Raw genomic sequence first — 14,838 nt, forward strand, 5'->3', positions numbered from 1 at the left:
GGCAAACCTTAGGCGAAGTGATGGGGTGCGACTGTTTTCACAACAAATTCGTGCAGGGGCGGGGCCTCGCCTCGATGACGTGGCTTCGCGTCAATGACGTATCACCATTTTCTTCTTTTTCCTCTCTGTTTGGCGGCGCGGTCGGTGTGCGGCGTCTCAGTTCGGATCAGCTCATCCACGTGAGCGAGAAGTTGGCACGCGTATCATATTCGCGGCGTGCGTTGTTTTGTTTCGCTTGTGAAAGCGCGGAATGCAACGATGAGCGAGTCTTCTGACCGACAGAAGGTGATCGAAAAGTACCCCCAAGGGTTACATCATCATGAAGACGGCTACTCCCACGGTTACCTGAAGTCAGACGATGAGCTTAAGTTTTTTGAGAGGTCCTTGGTTGCCGTCAACCAATCAAGAGACCTGAACAAGCCGTCTAAATGTAAGTATGTATCGACTGCTTCTTAATCTTTCGCTCTGCGCGTAGATTTATCATTGAAAAACGCAGTAGTAATTTTAACCAGGGACTCAACCCGGCAGAACGACTTGTTTTCAGTTGCGGTTAGTGCGCAAGACTGGATAATAGATTTATCTTGATTCGCCGTTTTGAAGATCGGGTTGTCATTGTTCTGGTTAGCGGTTCAGAGTTCCCCTGGCAGCGATTTATTGCGGTTTGAGTGGAGTATTGTTCTGGTTCTGGACCCGACCCTCAGAAATTTTGAAAAATGTAAAAATAACTGAACTGTTATTTTTCGGTTTCAGTCAAATCCGCGCGAGGCCCCGCCCTGCGCGGATTTGTTGTGAAAACAGTCGCACCCGAAGCGATGCGGCGCGCGCGATGGCGTCGCGGCTCACGCAGCTGTGGCGAGGCTCGGCGCGGTCTAGAGCACTGCACGGGCCAATTTTCTCAGCCCGGGCCCGGCCCAGGCCCGTTTTTACATTGGGTTTGCCGCCCGAGCCCAACCAAAAGATTTATGGTGAGACCCGGGCCCGGCCCGGGCCCGAAAACATTCTTCGTTACCCACCTGGCCCGGCCCGCCACCCCTTTACCTTAGGCCCGAGCCCGGTTCGAAACTGGCCCGAACCCGGCCCGAGACCAAAAAAGACATGTTTTGCAGATTCGAGACGCGCGAGGATAGCTCACTTCAGGTTATATGCACACCACCACAGTCCGAGCGCGGCCTGGACCCGCGTCAAAAAACCCGAGCCCGGCCCGGGTCAAATAGCACATGCCGTGCCCGAGCCCGGCCCGAGCCCGGGATAAAACTGCCCTACCCGGCCCGGCCCGGCCCACGGGCCGGGTCGGGCCCAGGCTTTCGGGTAAGCCCGAGTCCGTGCAGTGCTCTAGCGCGGTCGGCGCGGCTGGGGCGAAGCGTTGCTAGGCGGCGCATGGTGACGTCATCGCCAGGCGGAGGTTTGGCGGCGTACACGCGACGGACCATCCTCGAGCTTAAGCAGTTTCGCTAGTTCACAGGGGTATTTGCCATTGCGCTTGGACCCTTTCTGCACTGCCACCAGGAACAATCCACATTTCGGCGTTACACCTAACGGCAACCGTCCAGGTTAAACAGCTCTGCCGTTTTCCTTTTAATACAAGTACATTTTTAATAAACTTCTCTCTCTCTCTCTCTCTCTCGCTGTTAAAAATAATCTGAGTATCACCATAGTCCCTCAATACTTTTTCTGGTCATGAAACTCCGCCGTCACTCTAGGCTGCGTTCACACTTTGGAAGCGGCAAGCGGGCGGAAAGACCAAAGCGGCCGGAAAATCTTTTCCGCGCATCCCCTAGATGTTCAGATTTGTTTCGCCACCGCAGCGGCAACCACTTCCGCTTTCGCTCACATCCATCTAGTCTGCGTACGTTTGTCCGCGTGGTGGTGCTCTACATCGCACCATTTCAAGCGGTGTGTTCATTTATTGACCCATGTGTCATTATAAGCGATCATTTCGCGCAACTGTGCGTGTCGTCGGCAACTTAAGTAGTCTCCCATCACCGTAACTTTAGTAGTTTGCCATCGCTGCAACTTTAGTAGTCTGCCATTGCTGCCATGGACGAGCAAGTGGAAATAACTTGGATACCTCTAGCCAGTTGCTATCTGGCAATGGAAAATGAACAGCGGAAGGAACGGCCACCTCCGAAGCGGCGGTGGTGGCTTCGTCCGGCTTTGCAAGAGCGCGAGAAGTTGGGCCACGCCAACGCTTTGTTGCCGCACCTCAGGTCCCGCGACGTTGAATACTACCGCGACTAAGATACTGTTGACAGTTTTTGCGTCTTGCTAAGTGCTCACGCTATGCATTCTTTTTTTTTTGCTAGCTATTTAAGGATGCCGCCGCGAAGTTTCGACACACTCTTGGAACTCGTGGGGCCTAGAATAACCAAGGCGAATACGAGGTTCCGCAAGGCCATTCGCCACACCACCACCTGGTTTGGCTGTGAGGTAAGCACACTGTCATGTCCGTGTTTTGATTGCACAATCGTTTCGGATTTAAGCACATCTGCTGTATTTTCATGCATACGAAGGAAGAGTTACGGGTTAATTCGATCACTATTAGGTTGGCGTGTTTTATTGTTCTTCGGTTAGATTTTGGCAGCTGGCGAGACACTTAAGTCGTCGTCAATTAATTTCCTGGCTGGACGTTCGACTGCTTGCACGATCACCGCCGAGGTCTGCCAAGCAATATGGGGAAATCCTTGGTCCACTTTATGTTAAATGTACGTCATCCGCAGTTCAGTTGCTCAAGGTAAGTAGCGTCTCCAAACAGTTTGACTGTGCGAATATTCAAATCCTGTGCAATTCGATGTTCACTTCGAAACAAAAATTAGTATTTGGTTTTTCAGTGTCATGAATGGCGCCTTTCATTAACCTTTGCCGTGGTACAGTTTTGTCATGCAGCGAAGCATAATGCCATGCAGTGAAGCACGTTAAGAATGCGAAGGAGTATTGTTACGGAGCCCAGTATGCGTTTCTTTACGTGTGACGCATGCGCCGTCAACGATCACAATACAAACACCGAGACGCCTGTTAATTGTAGCCGAGACGTCTAACCAGAATAAAAGCACAGTACTGTCTTGTCTTTACACTTCTTCTAGTCATTTCAAGTCTCCATTTTTTTATTTCGGCATTTTTTTACTCTTGCGTTCTTTTTCTTAGCTTCTGACATGCATAGACGCACCTGAATCATGCCTTGCTAATAATTAACCTTTTTATACGTTTGATATTTATTTAACAAGTTCTACTGGACCAAATTTGGATCACACTCTTCCACAGAAGTAAGCAGCAGTTTCACTCCATAACTCCCAAATTATCTTAGGCCAAATAGAACACATATGTGCTTTTTCTAACTTTCCTTCTTGTTTAATCATAAATTCGAACTTGATAAGAGCAGATTAGACTACTGCAGTTGCATAACTAGGCAATTAGGAAGAGCGCTGAAAGCTTCTGTATTTGCAGTAAGCAAAACTAGATGAACACACAATTTCCTGTAGAGACACAGATAGCGAGTACTAATGCATGACAGCTCTAAAGATGTTGCATGTGTAATGTAAGGTTGAAGAGCTTCTCATATTGTTACTCAGTACAGATTTTAGATTCTGTACGTGTAGTCGAAATCTGAGAAGCCAGAGTTGTAGCATTATATATTATATGCTAGGGTTTGATCTGCCAAAACAATTTTCTCATGAGGCACACTGTAATGAATGACTCCAAGTTAACCTGGACAACCTGGGGTTCTTGAACGTGCAATAGTTCAATCACAGACCGTGAATTGCAACACTCAATATTGTCTGTGTGTTCTGCACTGTCAACTTTGCACTACGAAGCGACATTTACCTCCGATTGGGTTGTTTGCAGCTTTGCACAAATGGCAGACTTTACTACGTTATGATGTGGCTTTCACTCAGTAGTGTTTCATTCTGCTTTTTCATTAGGTTGCACAGGAGTTTGAGGAAAAGTGGAACCTGCCTCATTGTATTGGTGCCATTGATGGCAAACACGTCGTCATTGAGTGCCCCGCCCAATCAGGAACATTAAACAGAAACTACAAGAGTAGTTTCAGCAAATCATTGCTTGCGATAAGTGATGCGAGTTAAAGGTAGGGATGATTTGCACTGTTGAGATATCAATTTAAGAAAGGAAGGGCGGTAGCAAAGCTGGAGTATAAATAGCCAAGCATGCGGTTAAAATTGTTAATATTGCATTTGGTATGTAGCAACGAAGTTAGATTAGCCATGATGTGGTCTCCTAGAGACTTGTACTAAGAGTTAACAGAATCCGAGGTAATGGCACGATAATGAGGATGTGGGCTATTACTGGTTCTGGATATACACATGACTGTGGACTTTATATTATTTTTATTCATGAATTATTTCATGCATCAGTTAAATATAGCACGAAGGTGAGATTTCAATATGTTAATGTCTTCATCCTTCGTTATCCCTTGAAATAAAATGCAGCCTTTGGCAAAGAAATGAATGCTACAAGATATAACTGATTCCCAGGAGATTTGCCCGATATATATATTTGAACATATCTAAACGTACTTGATAACAACACTTGTGCATGCGTTTGCTTCTAATATAAAATGTTATATGTGCTTCCTTAGGTTTCTACATGTCGAAATCGGGCACTTCGGCAGCGAGTCTGTTGGAGGCGTGTTTGCACGCAGCAAGTTCCAAGAGCTCATTGTAGCAAATCAACTTGGAATCCCCGAAGACGCCGAGATGGGCAGCGTTGAAAAGATACCCATTTTTTGGAGATGATGCTTTCCCTCTGAAGACCTTCTTGATGAGGCCTTATTCTCGCAAAAGTAAGCTACAGCAGTCTTTTTGATGTCATTTATGCTGTGTGTTATTGTAACAGCGCTTTGCTTTCCTGTGATTTTTATTTACGTTAAGTTTATCTAATACATTGTTACAGCCCTTCAACCACTGCTTGTCACCACATCTCATTCAAATCAGTCATTTGAAGAAAAGCACCAAAGCAGAATATTTAATTATCGCCTGAGCCTAGCTCGAAGGGTAGTCGAGAATGCTTTTGGCATTATGGCACAGAGGTGGTGGATACTTCGACGATCATTTAAAGCAAAAGATGGCAATGACAATAGAATTGTGTGTGCTTGTGTAACACTACACAATTTCTTGCTCCATGAGTCGCCTGCATCTCGGGCTGCGTACTATCCACCTGGTACTGCTGACTGTGAGGAGTCGCCTGCATCTCGGGCTGCGTACTGTCCACCTGGTATTGCTGACTGTGAGGACTGGCAAGGTCAAGTGCCGGAAGGCAGCTGGAGAGCTGAAGAAGGCAGCAGGGATGTTTTGTGTACATTGCGCGCAACAAGCTTCAACTCAACCAGGTATCTTTAGTTTAACAAACATTCTCGTGCATCGGTGTTCCAAAGCATTGTCTATTTTGCGGATTTGTGCATGAGCACACCTCATACTGAGAAAGAATACGTGACCTATTAATAGCTGAAAGGCCCATTTGCTTAAAAAGCATTTCTGGATGCAGGTGCAATTATTTTCTAGTGACAGCTCTTTTAATCTGTTATCTACTTCCAGTTCGAACCTGCTTTGCTGGAAGACTATCTTTTAGCCAAAAGTATTATGTTCTATAAGACATTCCTATTGCAATACATTACAAAAGAGAACTCACAATAAAAATTTATTTGAGAAATTTGGGTTTTACATCACAGCATCTTGCACAAAGTAATCCTGAAAAATATGCATCGCTTACATAGTACAGAAGCCATATTAGGTATTTTTTAGCCTAGCATTTTAACACATCGTGATATTGCCGCAGAGATCTCTCCGCGCGAAGTATCCTTCCAGGCGTCTCATCGCACCGCCGTTGGAAGAGCGCCAGCAACGCCTTGCGCGTGGCGCGAACGCGGCTCTCGTGCACGGGAACGCGGCTGCGCGTGTGCTCAATCTTCGGAAGTGGTTGACTGTGGAACGCGTTCCTGTTAACTCTGCTTGTCAATTGTGTGAATGTGTTTTAGTGTTAAGTCTCTGGGCACAAGTTCGCCCACAATAAACCAGTTTGTTTAGTATGCTTCATTGAAGAGTGCTACATATCTGGTGGAGGGGCGGGGTATGATTTCGAGCCCCACACACCGAAGAGAGCTTAGTCCTGATCCTCGGCGATTGGAACCCTTGGAACTGACGCCAGTACACCAACGGACCAGCCGTCGTCTTCGAGGGGATTCGCCAGAATTCGGACCTCTTCTCTTCGCGGCAAGGGAGCCAACTGACCGCGCTACCATGACCAGCCAATTCACTACACCGGCCCAGCTCATAGTGAGTCAACCTATCACACCACAGGCCTTCCACGGCGACTCGTTCGAAGACGCCGAGGACTGGTTGGACCATTTTGAGAGAGTGGCAAGGTCTAACGAATGGAGTGAAGAACGCAAGCTGCGCCATGTGTATTTTGCTTTAGAAGACTCGGCGCGAACGTGGTTCGAAAACCACGAGGCTTCTCTGTCGTCTTGGGAAGAGTTTCGTCAGCAGCTGCTGGCTACGTATGGTAGCAATGATCGCAGGGAGAAGGCAGAAACTGCTCTTCGGGCACGGAATCAGCGCACGAATGAAAGCGTAGCCATGTACATAGAGGACATGTCCCGCCTTTTCAAGCGCGCTGACCCCAACATGAGTGAAGACAAAAAGGTGCGCCATCTCATGCATGGGGTGAAGCAAGAGCTTTTCGCGGGTCTCGTTCGCAATCCGCCACGCACCTTTGCCGAGTTTCGATCGGAAGCAACGACGATTGAAATGACGCTTCAGCAGCGAGCCCGGCAATACAACCGCGACTTAAGCTGCGCGTCCGCAAATGTCTTTTCTGCGTGTACTGACAACAATCTACACACACTGCGGGAACTCGTCAGGTCTGTAGTCAGGGAAGAGCTACGCAAGATGCAGTCTCACGAAGTTCCACCGGAACCGTCTATCGTCGACATCGTCAGAAGCGAAGTGAGACAAGCCATACGGGAACCACAATCTGAGCCAGCACCAGCACGACCGACGCCAACGTACTCCGAGATGCTCAGGCGACCCACCGTTCACAGTGCACCAATCGTTGAAAGTGCACCGATCGTTCACAGTGCGTCCATTGTTCACAGTGCACCCATCGCGAGGCCAAGTAACTACGTGCCGATAGCGCACAATGCGCCCCGTATGGCTGAGACAAGGCCCAGGAAAAGTGACGTGTGGCGTGACGCCAACCGTAGGCCCCTGTGTTTTCACTGCGGAGAGGCTGGTCATCTGTACCGATTTTGCCCGTACCGGCATGCCGGTCTTAGAGGATTTTCTATGAATGCACCATGCCCCCGAAACAGCGAAAGACCATCTGACATCGAGGAGTACTTATGTACGCGGCAGAGTTTTAGCGCACCTCGCCATCAAGAATCTCGGTCGCCATACCCTATGCGTTACCGATCACCAAGCCCGCGTGCCTCTTCAAGTACGACTAGGCATCGTTCACCTAGCCCGAAGCCGGAAAACTGAAGCGAGCGACCTGTGGAGGCGGGGCCGCTAACAATCGGACATGCGAAGATCCTCCATCGCGGTACCAGGGTGACATCGACGACTGGTTCCAGGAAAAGAAGTGCAGCAATGAGAAAAGAGCTTCGGACTCGCCTTTGCTGATTGATGGGTACGAGCTGAATGCGTTAATTGATACCGGGGTGGACTATTCGGTGATAAGTTATGAACTAGCGAAGAAGCTAAAAAAGGTTTTGATGCAGTGGGGTGGACCCCAGATACGTACAGCTGGTGGGCACCTCATTACACCCCTGGGTAGATGCACAGCGAGAATTGGAATTTGAGGTTTTGCTTACGTCGCTGACTTTGTTGTATTACCGGAATGTTCGAAGGATGTAATACTCGGGATGGACTTTCTTCTAGCAAACGGTGCCATAATCAACCTGCAGAATTCTAGTGTGTCCTTTTCTACGAAGCAGGCTATAGATATGCAAAAGTCAGAGGAGCCAGAGCACGTTGCCTTGCGGATTACTGACGATGACGGAAGAGTGCCATCAGCCATGCGACAGGAAATTTTGGAAGCTTGCCATGACGAACCATCGTCGGGTCACTTAGGGGTCAGCCGGACGTTCGCCAGAATTCGACTCAGATACTTCTGGCCTAAGTTATTAGCGTCGGTGCAGCATTACGTGAAGACATGCCGAGAATGTCAAAGGCGCTAAACACCACCCGTCAAACCGGCCGGTTTTCTCCAACCCATAGACCCACCGAAGACTCCATTTCAGCAAGTTGGAATGGATCTGCTTGGACCGTTCCCAATGTCATCTACAGGGAAGAGATGGATCGTAGTAGCGACAGACTATTTAACACGATATGCTGAAACTGGCTGCCTTGAACGAGGAACGGCAGTTGAAGTTGCGAAGTTCTTCGTTTATAACATAGTCCTGCGACATGGTGCACCAATGGTCGTGATTACGGATCGAGGAGCAGCCTTCACAGCAGAGTTGATGCAGTGCTTGATGAAGATGACGCACACCAGTCACAGGAAAAGCACTGCATACCATCCCCAAACAAACGGCCTGACGGAACGTCTAAACCGAACCCTGGCCGACATGCTGTCCATGTATGTCGATCTCGAACATAAGACATGGGACGTAATTTTGCCCTACGCTACTTTCGCCTATAATACGGCTGTTCAAGAAACAACTCAGGTCACTCCATTTCAACTGGTCTATGGCCGCATAGTCACAGCCACACTGGATGCTATGTTACCAGTAGATGCTGACGACACTAACAACCCATACGACGTGGACGACTTCCTACAACGAGCTGAAGAAGCCCGGCAGTTGGCACGGTTCCGTATACGCCAGCAACAACGTAGGGACGCCAGCTACTACAACCTGCGTCACAGAGAAGTACAGTACCAGCCAGGCGATAAAGTGTGGGTATGGACACCAGTGCGTCGTCGCGGCCTATCCGAAAAACTCCTTCGCCGATACTTCGGTCCTTACGAAGTTATTCGCCGAGTAGGTGACCTGAACTACGAAGTCATTCCTCATGGACAAAAGCTATCAAAGCGCCACAACCTTGCAGAGGTCGTACATGTAGTCCGCATGAAGCCGTACTTCGACAGGCAATGAAAACACTTCTGCATATGAAATTTCTTTCGCGCGCATCGGGGCGATGCGTTTTCGGAGGGGGAGTAATGCCGCAGAGATCTCTCCGCGCGAAGTATCCTTCCAGGCGTCTCATCGCACCGCCGTTGGAAGAGCGCCAGCAACGCCTTGCGCGTGGCGCGAACGCGGCTCTCGTGCACGGGAACGCGGCTGCGCGTGTGCTCAATCTTCGGACGTGGTTGACTGTGGAACGCGTTCCTGTTAACTCTGCTTGTCAATTGTGCGAATGTGTTTTAGTGTTAAGTCTCTGGGCACAAGTTCGCCCACAATAAACCAGTTTGTTTAGTGTGCTTCATTGAAGAGTGCTACAATATTCTCCAAGAATTTATTGGTAGATTATATTAAGCCCAAATATCACCTGTGATTGAAGTGCTTTACCAAAAACGATGAATTTATAACACAGTAGGTTTTCTGCACACAATTTGGTTGTCTAACCATGCTACTTGCATATTTATTTTCTGTTTAGGCAAGCCTATGCAGTGAGGGACAAGCTTTGCCAGTACTGCATTTCTGATGATGGCAGGGTCCCCTGGCAAGACAGCATCATCAATACCACCGCATAGAAAGTAGGTCTTTATTTGCAATAAACATTTCAGGTCTACACATGACCGCATTGCAAACAGTCCTGCGATTCAAAAAATATTGCACTTCAAAAACGCGCTTTCAAGGAATATAAAACCTCGATACAAATGCTATGCTATGCAGTTATGTGCACAGCATGATAGCCCTTATTTCCACGATACTGGGTGTATAACAGTATCAAAAGGACAAAAATTGGGTACAAAATGTAATGCGTAGTTCTGAGCTCCCCAAACACTTCCTTCACAACTTTATACAAGAGCTTAACTATCACATATACAGACTAAGTACTCTCTGCAGTACAATAATATCTTAAAATTGGCAGATTGTACTGTGCAGTTCTGTGCACAACGTGCCTAGTTCAGAGAACAGCAACCCCTTAGTTTTACTCTCTTTGACAAGTCTTAAATATCACTCGTAATTTCAACAAATACATATCACACGCACACACTTTGTACTGTATAGCTATGTGCAATGCAGAATGACTTGAACACGCCAAACCCTTATCGTAATAATTTGGACTGGTGGCGATGGAAGAATAAGAAGTGGCGATAGAGAACGTCTGTGTTTTCGGCTGTTCCACTTTTCTGTAGTTTTTTAATGTTGTGTCATCCTTCGGGATGTCGGGCACACGTCCCGTGCAGCTTCCCGTCGACGCAGTCGACCAAACTGCTGCTCGGCCAGTTGGTGCCTTCTTTACTACGGCCGTCACCGACGTGGCGCTTCCAGATTCGGCGGATGACTCCACGGTAACTGAGATGGATTCCGATAGTAGCAGCTTCACGCCTGTTGAATCGCGCCGCCTGAAAAGGAAGTTGCGCCGGACATCAACAGCTGGTGAGTCGACTACAAATACTGTTGACAAACCTGGCGTGTTGCGCCGGACATCAGCAGCGAAGGAGTGGCCTACAGAGAATGTTGACGCACCTGACGGGTTTTCTGTGGCTTTCGTAGCCACAACAGAGACGGCTAATTTAAATCGCATTCACAGACAGCGGTTGACCCACTTTTCGACCGGGTGATTCCAGGACAAGTTCAAGAGGTCAGAATCAACGTATGGAAGAATGTCCTAACCGTAGATGTGAAATCTCAGGCGTCAGTGGACAAGCTGAAATAAATTGGAGTGTTAGGCGGTATGCCGGTCCGCCCCTGTCTCTCTCATGGAAAACGGACTTCCACTGGAGTTATTACAGATGTAGACCCTGAAATAACTGACAGTGACCTGTGGACACTCATCAATTCTAAGGTCAGGATTGTCGACATCCATCGTTTCGGCCGATCACAGTGTGTTAAAGTAGTTTTTGAAACCGACTCTATCCCATCCTACGTCATGGTGGGCTATGTGTGGCATCCTGTCTGTCTGTATGTTCCCAGGGCTGTTCAATGCCACAAATGCAACAAGATTGGCCATGTGAGTGCTGTTTGCAGACACGAAATATCCTTCCGTCGATGCGGCGGCTCACACCAGCATGATACTTGCACGACAGAGACTGCCAAGTGTACCAACTGCTTCGGTGCTCATGAGGCGAAGGCTAAAGACTGTCCTATGATGAAGAACGAGAGGCTCATCCTGAAGATGGTAAAAGACAACTCAAGTCACCAATAAGCGGCCGCGTCTATTCATCGCCGCAAACGTCGTTCCCGAAGCCGACGCTCAAAGTCACACGCCACTAGTCTGGCTCAGCCACCGTCACAGAAACTCTCAGCCCAGTTGCCTCAACGTCTTGAGCTACAGAATAAGACGCCGCCTGCTGCAGCGCCCCATGTTACCACGGTGGTTCAGAAAGATGCAGGTATATTATCCACCTCCTCTGACGTTGAATGGCCTGCTCTGTCATCCAAGGTCGTCGAAAGAACGCGACCAAGATTACTTGCCGTTCCAGCGGACATTGTGGACAAGCCGGAAGGCCAGCAGGTGAACGTTCTTCTGAAACAACTTGTACACTCCATGCGCACGCTGCTTTCAGGCCTCAATACGCCAACATCAAGGGTTGTTCAGTTTTTGGACGCAATTGAGCCGCTCTTGGCGGCACTGCAGTAATTCGTTATGGCGCTACCACACAGCCCCTCCTCTGTGTCGATGCGCATACGTCGCAGTGTAGTTATGCAGTGGAATGTCCGAGGTCTGCGTGGTCGCCTGAGTAACTTCCGACAGCGCGTCCAGAAATATCGCTTCCCTGTGATTGTGATATGTGAGCCCTACATGCCTTCTGCTTTCCGCCTTTCTGGATATGTATTGCTGTTGTCTCTAGAATTTGATGAAACCAGCAAGATGTTAGTGTGCATACGCCGAGATATCTCACACTACCGCCATGTCCTCCAGCCCCATAACACGAACCACTACATTTGCTTGACGTTAATGCTTAAAGGACGGGTCTTCTCGATACTCGGCGGCTACATTCCACCCATAGATCACATTGATTTCTCGTACCTGTCTTCACCAATCCAGAGTTGTACAGCTCCTCATCTTATTGTGGGCGACTTCAATACTCATCACCCCCAATGGGGAAGTGCAGTAATGAATAACCGAGGCAAGCCCTGTCCGACTTTATGCACACCCAGGATTTCGTCAATATTGACGATGGCTCTACCACGTTTCTGCGTGGCACGTCCTATAGTAGCTGCTTGGACCTGACGTTTGCTTCCTCACGACTACAGTCCTCTATTAGCTGGTTCAGTGATGTTGAAACACATGGCAGTGATCACACACCAACGTATATCTGCGTGAAGTGGTTCGCACCTACCACTTCGTCTCATGTGCGGTGCACAGACTGGCCCACCTTTAAGACATTCGTGGAGAAATGCTGTGCGGATCTCGAGTCACCAACCCAAATAAAAGGCTTGATCACGTCCGCCCTCGGTGAGGCCACGCGGAACATATGTGCACCTACGCCGGGGTCTCCTATCGACGTGGAATTCGAGAAGTTACGCGCAGTCCGACGGCGCGCTGAAAGGAAATACAGAAGGACGAAATCTACGTACGATCTCACCCTTTGTCGCCGAGCTCAACGACAAATAAAGCGCCATCTCGAGAAATTAGGAAGGAAGCGCTGGAGGAAGTTCTGTTCATCACTAGATCCTCGCAAGCCGCTGTCGCGTATTTGGCATGTAGTCAGGAGCCTGCGTTCTCCACCACAAGAAAGGTACCCTTTCAGTGCTCTGGCCCTTTACCAACGCCACACTGATGCAGAGGTAGCGGACGACTTCTGCAAAATGATTGTGGGCACAACTCGGCCAGCCTCAATTCAATTCGAGGTTTTTGCGCCACCTTCCCCCAGTCACCACTACGACTTGCTCTTTGCGATGCCTGAATTAGAGGCTGTTCTTGCGTCGTGTCGCCATTCATCTGCCCCTGGCCCTGGCGGCATTTCGTATTCGTCTCTCTCTCACCTTGGCAGGGAGGGTCACACTGCGCTGCTCAATTATTACAATGACACATGGGTCACCGGTATTGTTCCGGAGCAGTGGAAGATCAGCCGCCTGGTTGCTCTCTTGAAGCTTGGAAAGACTCCTTATGAGCTTACCTCATACCGGCCAGTTGAGTTAGCCAGCTGTGTTGGAAAAGTTATGGAACGAATGGTCCTGGCAAGGCTCGAATGGTTTCTGGAGAGAAATTATCTTTATCCGATCATGATGACCGGCTTTCGGCGAGGTCGTTCTTCGATTGACAGCGTCATTGACCTCGTTACGACAGTGAAACATGAAAAACGTCGACGGCGACTTGGCGCCGCTGTTTCCTTAGACATCAAAGGGGCCTACGACAACATCCTTCATGAAGCCATTCTCGATGCCCTAGATGACTTGGGCATTGGCGGTCGGCTCTACCTGTGGCTTGTGAGCTATCTCAGCGGCCGTTTCGTTTACATGTCCACGCCTGACGGAGAGACTAATCGTCATCAGGTATGCCGTGGAGTTCCTCAGGGAGGAGTTCTCGGCCCAACATTATTTATTGTGGCCTTGATCAGCCTGGTGAGCGAACTCCCAGCTCACATCCAAATCAGTGCATATGCAGATGACATCTGCATCTGGGCTTCCGGTACAACACGCCCACAACTACGTGCGAGATTACAACGTGCTTCACGATATATACGGCGTCAGGGTTTGCTCTTAGCTGCTGAGAAATGTGCTGTGTGTGGTGACGCGAAAATCCGTCTGCCGCTATCCGATCTCCATTACCGGTGTTATAATACCTTATGTCTCTCACCACAGATTCTTGGGCCTTATCATTGACCGCGGTTTGTCGTGGTCGAGGCATGTGAATATGTTGAAGCAAAAACTTATTCTGTTTTGCCAAGTTCTTCGCTTCGTAGCAGGCATGAAATGGGGCCCCACAGAAGGCTCCCTACTGCGACTTAATCACTCTATTTGTAGGCTACATTCGATACAGCCTCCCGATACTCTCAAACTTGAGTATTTTCTGCTTACGGACATTAGAGAGCGTTCAAGCGCAGGCACTGAAAATGGGCATCGGCTTGCCACGGCGTGCCTCCAACAAAGGCCCAATTGATTAAGCCCGCGTATGCCCATTATCGGTATACCTGTCCCACCAACACTTCGAGTATATCTACGCTTACTTAAACGACACCATTGCCATCCATTGACGTCGGTTCTACATGAGCGGCCGGGCAGCAGTTTCACAAGTGCACTCCGCAGCCATCTACCCTACATAACATCAGGCTATGCCCTTCCATATGACCCCGTCAAACCACCGTAGGTGAGGATTCAACCTTCGATATGCGTGAACGTCCCCGGCATACTAAAGAGATTATTGGTTCACGTTAGCGGACTACAACAACTTGCTTTGGCATACATCTGGTAAGAATACCAGACCTACGTTCATGTTTACACAGACGGGTCCGCGTCACCAAAGGCATCGACAGCAGCTGTGGTGATACTAGCCCAGCAAATGACTCGAGGTTTCCTTCCAGATCATGAATTCAACATCAACCGCTGCAGAGTTTGTGGCTATACGGGAAGCGATTCGCCACATCTGCGGCGAAACACCTCAAGAGTGGTGCATTTTCACGGACTGAAAACCCGCGCTGCAAATTTTGAGATGCTTCCTGCGCCACACCGCATATCAGGTTCTGGCACTGCAGATCACCGAGCTACTTTCA

The 14,838-nt window shown here is 48.9% G+C and overlaps 1 pseudogene; it reads left to right on the plus strand.

Moving 5' to 3' along the window:
- The first annotated feature begins 2,313 nt into the window (after positions 1-2,313).
- On the plus strand, positions 2,314-4,818 carry LOC125941149 (uncharacterized; annotated as a pseudogene).
- The last annotated feature ends 10,020 nt before the right edge of the window (positions 4,819-14,838 follow it).

This window comes from Dermacentor silvarum, chromosome 10 (assembly GCF_013339745.2).
Source record: "Dermacentor silvarum isolate Dsil-2018 chromosome 10, BIME_Dsil_1.4, whole genome shotgun sequence".
Lineage (NCBI taxonomy): Eukaryota > Metazoa > Arthropoda > Arachnida > Ixodida > Ixodidae > Dermacentor > Dermacentor silvarum.